This window comes from Cebus imitator, unplaced genomic scaffold (assembly GCF_001604975.1).
Source record: "Cebus imitator isolate Cc_AM_T3 unplaced genomic scaffold, Cebus_imitator-1.0 Scaffold155, whole genome shotgun sequence".
Classification (NCBI taxonomy): Eukaryota; Metazoa; Chordata; class Mammalia; order Primates; family Cebidae; genus Cebus; species Cebus imitator.
The window spans coordinates 1,058,960-1,066,240 of NW_016107470.1; the positions used below are offsets into that span (position 1 = coordinate 1,058,960).

Consider the following 7,281-nt stretch of genomic DNA (forward strand, 5'->3'; position numbering starts at 1 on the left):
AGAGACGGGGTTTCACCATGTTGGTCAGGCTGGTCTTGAACTCCCGACCTCAGGTGATCCGCCCGCCTTGGCCTCCAAAGTGCTTGGATTACAGGCGTGAGCCACCATGCCCGGCCTAAAAAAAAACCTTTAAAATATTTAAGAATTCTGCATTTATATTTAAACATACAAATGTCAGCCTCCTTTTTAGGCCTTCCCTTAATACCGATATAATTTTGGTTGGAGGAATATTTTGCAGCCTGTGATATCTCAGATTGCAATACTTCCCAGCCTGCTGTTTCCTGCACTTCTCCTTTAGCTCCTTCCATTGAGAATTCTCCCCAGGCAGCATTTTCATGCTTTCAGTGCTCATTTCAGGCACTTTCTCCTCTGCTGTGCCTATGCATGCTTGAGGCTTTGCCCTAAGCTCATGTGACCTGCACAGCTAATTTCAGGTTCTCAGTCTAGGCTTATTACTGTTGAACCCAAGAGAATGACGTATTGCCCAGTCTCCTGCATGCTCTCTGCCAGCTAAAGGTACATCCTGGGTTCATGTATTATGCTTCTGGTTAGCACGTTGGGCAGGAGACAAGCTATCCACTGTGGCTGTGACCAGGTATAGAGTCTCTTTGCTTATCTGAAAAACAGTTCGACTTTACCACCTGTCACCAGTCCTTCCCTGCTACTGTGTCCTTGGTAGGTCAGCTCCCCACCCTATACTTAGAAAGCTTTCCCAATCTCTACCAGTAAGATAAATGGAGCAAAACAGGAAGCTGTTTCTGTGTGGCTCAAGGCTCTGCTATACATGTATTTGTATCAAATGTCTGAATTTTCTCCCTGAAGAAACGGAAGATCTTGGGACAGATCTTTTGGTGAGATTTAGATGTTACATGGCTCGTAACAAGGCTTTTTATTTATAAATAGAAGTACTTAAAGCCTTTAGGACATGGATACTTTCAGAAAGCATTTTTAGTTTATCTGATTTCTGTACATGTTTTTGGGCTGACTAAATGTTACGTAGTTCTACTACAGTCTGATACAATGGATTGGAAGTTAAGTGGCTGTTGCATGTGTAGTTCACAATGGTAGAAGACGGAAATAGCCTGTGTCTTCTCTATAATCACAGATACCTAGCATAAGGACAAAGGTGCTTTTTAATATAATTTTATCATGCAGCTCTCTGAAAGTGGGCTTCTATGCAATGCAGGAGTTCAAACTCCTAACTAGGACTCTGGTTCAGTAGCTCTGATGAAATCACTGGAGCTCCTTTAGCAACTGAATTGTTTGCATGTCATAAAATTATGATATTCTTCTAAGGCAAATATTTATTTAGTGAGAAATGTAGGTGTGCACAGTTAAGGCTTGCGCCTTCCTCATGGTGTATTTCCTTATGAAGTTCATTAGTCTCTGACTCCAGGCAACGTGATATTACAGGAGTGGCACAGACCATAAATGTCACAAGATCTGAGTTCAACCCATGGTGTAGCTAATTATCCTCGAGTTGTAAGACTTCAGGCTCAGAAGCCACTTGTTGTGCCAGAGGTGTTTTACCTATAAACCTGAGAGAGATTGGGATAAGTTTTAGATCAGGTCATTTCTAAGGACTCTTTTAGCTTCAAAATCTCAAATTAGTATTTCTAAATGCCATTTTTCCCACTTTTATATAATTACTTGCCCATTTAACCAAACTTAGAAAATTCAGAAAATTATGAAGAAAAAAATATAATGCTCTTTCATTCCTTAACACAGATAAAATCATTGTTCATGTTCTGGAGTATTAGCTTCCTTTTTTTCTGAGGAGTTATATCTAAGAATGCCTAAAACAGTGTGTGTACATAAATTCAAAAATTGGAATCATTTTCCTGGGGCACCTCTTTCATAAAATGAATTTTGTTTCCCTTAACATTATCCCATGTCATCTAATTAGGACTTAGAGTTTTTATCCAAAACTAGATTTCCTTGGTCACTTCTGCAGTTTCTTTGGAATTTTCCATATTGAAGACAATGTTGCAGGCATTTGCGAAACTAACCATGCTTGGCTTGTGAATGCACTGTAAGTGCAGTGAGTTGATTCCATTCCAGAGAACAAGCAGTAGGAATATCCTAGGGCACTCTGCCTTCTTGCTGTCCCTGCATGTGTAGAGACTGCCATGGCCATGGGTCAAGGAGGAGGATGAGGGATGACCCCTAAACAATAACATTAGCCTGTGACATAACAGTTTCTCCAGTTGTCTCGAAAGCGCACCAATTCACTGGGGAATGACCTCCAGAAATAGTTTCGCTTGTGCACAACCAGATGCGATGGGGCTGACTCTGAGCAAAGGGATAAAGAAGGGAAACTTGGTAACCAAGCCTTTTCTTTCTGTTCTCTGCCTCCCTCCTCTACCCAACCTCTTCCTCTCTTTGGCATTTCTCTTCACCCTCCCTAGCACCCCAGTTATCACTTTCTCCTCCATGGGCCTGCTGCATTTTGTTCATGCTGCTGATAGGGTCCTTATCTCATATTACTAATTGGAAAATTTGGGCGGCAGTTGTTGGGGGTGGGGAGAAGCAGGGTAGGTTATCATGGCCCTACTCATAAGAAATTTATGTTGCCTCACCTCCATATGAGTTCAGCATTGGAAGGAAATCTTAGTTAAGGTTAGAACAACATGTGAAGCTGAAATATTACTGAACGTTTAAAAATTATTTTCCACTATTTAACTCAGTGTTCTCCTGAGATAACACGTTATATTAGGGTTTATGTATAAGCTTCTCTTTCTTTGGAAGTGTGTTAGAAAATTACCATATGGATAATAACTAAAATGTTCTTCCATTAAGTGTTTTGAGAAACAGGAGTCAAATATCAGCCCCTGTGTCCCCCGCAACCTCCAGGGACTGAGACAGCTCCCTGGGTGGCTCATCTGAAGCCCTTCATATCAGCAGCTTACTCAAAAATGGCTCAGAATGAAAGGTCTTTGTACTATAATGGTAATTTTTCTAAACATTTGAAATTGTCTCAAAATTATAAAAGAAGCAGATTTATATACACACACACAAACACTAAACATGTAGATACATATTTTAAAAACATGAGGATGTGTGTCATACTATACAAAGCCTATAACCTGAGTTTTTCACCTAACAGTATGCTATAAACATCATTGTATTAATAATATATGCAGTCTGTTTAATCATTTTTAAAAGCAAATAGGCTTCATTGTAGGTATATACTTTAATTAACCAAGCTTCCAAAAAAAATCATTTCCCACTATTATTTGTTTGCTTGCTTGCATGTGTTTTCAATGACAATATAAGTTATATTGGTTTTGGTGGCCTTGCTTGGAATTTAAACACCAGACAGCCTATATTAAGCAATCCTACATTTAGTGGGAAGTTTTACTACATCACTACATGTACTGTAAGGTCAACTAGTTTCTGATTCTAAAGTTTTATGATTTGTAGCATTGTTTCCATGGGAAAGTGCATTCCACATTCTAAACAGCTGAGTTTTGGAACTCAGCTCCTTTGAGAGTTGTAGACCACTCAGACACAAAATTATCTTTAAATATACAGGTAGGTGTGTGTAATTTGTGTTATGTTTAGATAATAATAATAAAACTCACTGCCATTTGAGCCCTTATTATGTGTTAAGGGCTGTAATAAGAGCCTTCATACATTCACTTGTTCCCCTCTTCACAATGATTCTTTGAGGTAGGTTTTATTATCTCCATTTTACAGATGAGGAAGCTGAGGCCCAGCAGAGCTGAGACGTGACTGCAGAGCCATCCAAACTCAGTCCTGTGACCTTTCTCTGGTGCCTGATACCTCTCAGTGTCGGGTTTGAGGGTCTTTTCTTTTTCTGCTTCAGCTCCAAAGGTCCTTCTAGGAGAGAGGTGAAAGGTAATTCTTTTGAAAATACCTATCTTAAAGCAGTATTATTCCCTTTTAGAGACCCATTGATTCCCTTTGATGGAGCCCAATACCATGCTGGATCTTTGCGGTTTCTCAGTGGTGTGAATGGGCAGCTGATATGGGTGGCCTCAGGAGCCTATAGAAAGAGGTGCCCCAGGAAAATCTGACACAAAAGAACTAACTGACTGCAAGATTCAAATAAACATACTAAAAATGGTCTGAAATAGAGTGGTCAACAGTGATGGATAGCAGGTCCCTCTCTTTTTAAAAACAGATTTAATTATAGTATTCACACAAATCTCACTTAAAATAGGAGCCAGCATGTTCATTTGTTCACTCACTCATCAGCTATCAGACTTTGAATGAACACTCTTTTGTACCAGATTTTGTCCTAGGTCCCAGGATTGTACGAAAGTGGATGAAACATAGTCCCTGCCTTCAAAGAGCTCAGAACCTAGTGGGGAGCAGGCCCAGAAACCTTCAGATCCTCTGCTGTTCATTTGAAAAAGAGCCCAAATGCCAAAACTTCTTTTTTTTTTTTTAATTTTTGAAACAGGGTTGTTGCTCCGTTGCCCAGGCTAGCATGGTGCAAATATAGCTCATTGCAGCCTCAACCTTCCGGGCTCAAGCAATCCTCCTGCCTCAGCCTCCCGAGTAGCTGGGACTATGTTTGCACGCCACCATGCCTGGCTAATTTTTAAAGTTTTTATTTTAGTGTGAAGTTGGGGTTTCGCTGTGTTGCCCAGGCTGGTTTCAAACTCCTGGGCTCGAACACCCAGCCTCAGCCTTCCAAACTTGGGATTACAGGCGTGAGCCAACTTGGCCCAAAGCATCTTTTAATGTCGGTTTTGAATGAGCTTTCATAAGAACTGTACGTATGAGTGAGAAGAAATCCTTTTCAGGTGGTGTAGATTTGGTAAGCAGTATTTCCAATATCAGAAAGACTTGGTCAGTGTATGTTGATTTAATAAAACCCCCTGGCATAGAAGGATGATGTGGCTGTTGACTTTTTCACATTTGTTTAACCAAAGTGCCAGTTTATTGAAGATGAGTTTCATGTCATGTTTTACTGCCCTGCATGTTAAGATTTGCTTTTCATGACACATAAGACAATGCGAGATTGAATGGGTGGAGTTAAAGAGGCCCCTGTCCTTCCATTGATACTAGTTGAGTTTCCTGCTGAGTATGGGTTGAGGCTCTGGTCTTCTCAGCTGGGTGCCAGATAAGTGTGCTGGGAATCCTGTTAAGGTGACATCTAAGAAGAAGACTCAGAAGCCACAATATTGGGAACTCAGTCAGAGCTTGTTTGAGGGGCATCAGAGCTGAGCTTGGTGGCGGTTCCCGGTGATAGGGATTCCTTCCAGAAACACATTTGTCTTCCTGAAAAGGGAGGAAGGTGTAAGAACAAGAACAACTGATGTAGGCAGGAGGTCCATAGCCTCAGTTGCCATAGTTACTGAAGGCTCTGCATGGCCTGGCCAAGGGTGGACAGTGTTACAAAGTGAACCCACAAACCACAGTGGTCTTTATCCTCAAGCTGGGGCATGCTGGGCGTCATTTTTGGAAAGCACATTTTCCATGACATGTGCTAGCACAATGGGGTTTTATGTGTAATCTGCTTGAACAAATAGTTTTCATGGGAAGCCATCAAAAAACAACTTCATCAAGTCTCCCACTCTTCCATTAAAATTTATTTAGTGGAAAGCATTTCCCCTGTTTTGGATGAAAATGTATCTATCACGTGGCTATTCTGATTCCTCATATATAATAAAAAAGCCCGACTTTAATTTGCCAGATACTTAAAATGTCTAGTATCCTGGGATAGTCAAAGCTTCCAACCTCATTCATATGTATAACTGCTCCCCTTCCCCTGGCTAGGGCCTGTTGCAGGGAGAAGGGGCTGTGGTTGGAGGCTTTTTCTCTTGCTTACTCAGTAGCTATGACTTCTGTGCTGGGTTTAAGGGCTGGGTGGGGAACAGGAAGGAGTGTAGGAAAGTTTTTACTTAGCAGGCGGTATCATAGACGAGCTCTCTTTGTGTTGTGGGTGTTTACAGTTGATTCTTTCTCTTGGGGGGCCCTTTTGTGAGTTCTTTGGAGATACCCTCTCACGTTGTCTCTGGGGGCCTCTTCCAGTTTCCTTGGTGGGGCTGCCGCACTCTTCAGCCTAATCGCAGACTCATTCCACAGTCTCTAGAAAGCCCACCAATCCATTCGTATTCCTGTCTACTGGGTTCTATTGCTGCCCAGGTGGCCCTTGTTGGGAATACCCTAGTGTATAGCCCTGTACATATGCGCATGGTGTGATCCATGGGAAACACTCACATCTCCTTGTTCCCACCAACTAGGAGAGGACAGGCTGCTCCCAGTGCAGGTCTAGTTTCTTTTGGCTTGTCCGTCAGCATCCAGCCAACTCTCCAGTTCTTCAGAGTCCTTAGGCCAAAGTCCCAGACAAGGTCACAGTGCCTTCCATATCATAAGAGTCTCACACTTTTCAGGTAGTCCTGTTGAGTCCCTCGCTAGGCTGGAAAGGAGAGAAGCAGGAAGAGGGCACTCTTACCTCTCCCTATGCTTAGTCCTTTAGGCTAGGACCAGACTGCAGCCTACTTTCTTCAAACACTCTCTCCTTTTAGCCACCAACAAAGAGCCCTACTTACTTGTAGCCTCGCCGTAGGTAAGAGGTTTAAGACCAGTGAAAAAAGTTTTGGGCTATGTTCTTTGAAAAACTGCATCTAGGCCTGGCATTTTACTTTGGAATCTGGTATCTCATCCATCTTAGTGGCTTGGTTGACGCATCCCATTTTGACATTCTGTAATACCTTTTCGGGAAGCAGGGCTTATCCTTAGCTCTTGGAGATGCACACAACATATAACATAGAAAAGGCTCTCTGGTCTCCTGTCCACTTTGCTCCAGCCTCTTCCACTCCTGCCCTCTATCCTGCCTCAGGGCCTGTGCTCCACCTGAATCTTCCACCCAGGAAGCTCCCTCTCTGCTGCCTGCTCCCGCTTTGTGTTGCCATCTCCTTCTGTTCCTTTAGGATTCTTAAATGTTCCTTCCTTAGTAAAGACTTCCCTGCTCAAACTCCACCTAAGTAGATCTCCCCTAATTTTCTGTTTTCTTCTACTGTAATTCTCTATTTCCCTCATAGTACATCTTATATTATAGATGATAATGTTTCCAAATAAGTTATTCAAGCTATTTAGTGTCCTTCTCTCACATCAAATGGTAAGCCCCATAAAGGAAAATCCATGTCTGTTTTATTCGGTAGTAGGAACCTAACCAGTGCTCACTAAATATATGTTGAATAGATAAATAAAAGCATGAATTTAAAAGTTATCTTTGTTTAAGCGGTTCTTTCCCAAATGTCTCTCTTCTTCTGTGTTAACTTTTTTTTTTTTTTTTTTTTTTTT

The 7,281-nt window shown here is 41.8% G+C and overlaps 1 protein-coding gene across 3 annotated transcripts in view; it reads left to right on the forward strand.

Annotated features, from left to right (window-relative positions):
- PIP5K1B (phosphatidylinositol-4-phosphate 5-kinase type 1 beta) overlaps nt 1–7,281 on the forward strand; it is a 334,673-nt gene that overhangs the window by 36,787 nt on the left and 290,605 nt on the right. For 2 of the 3 annotated variants that reach the window (XM_017543423.2, XM_037743820.1), the window contains exon 2: nt 3,700–3,861. The exons of the other annotated variant lie outside the window; for it this stretch is intronic. The gene's annotated coding sequence lies outside the window, so the exon portion shown is untranslated. The remainder of the gene's footprint in view (nt 1–3,699; nt 3,862–7,281) is intronic. 3 annotated transcript variants of the gene reach the window in all.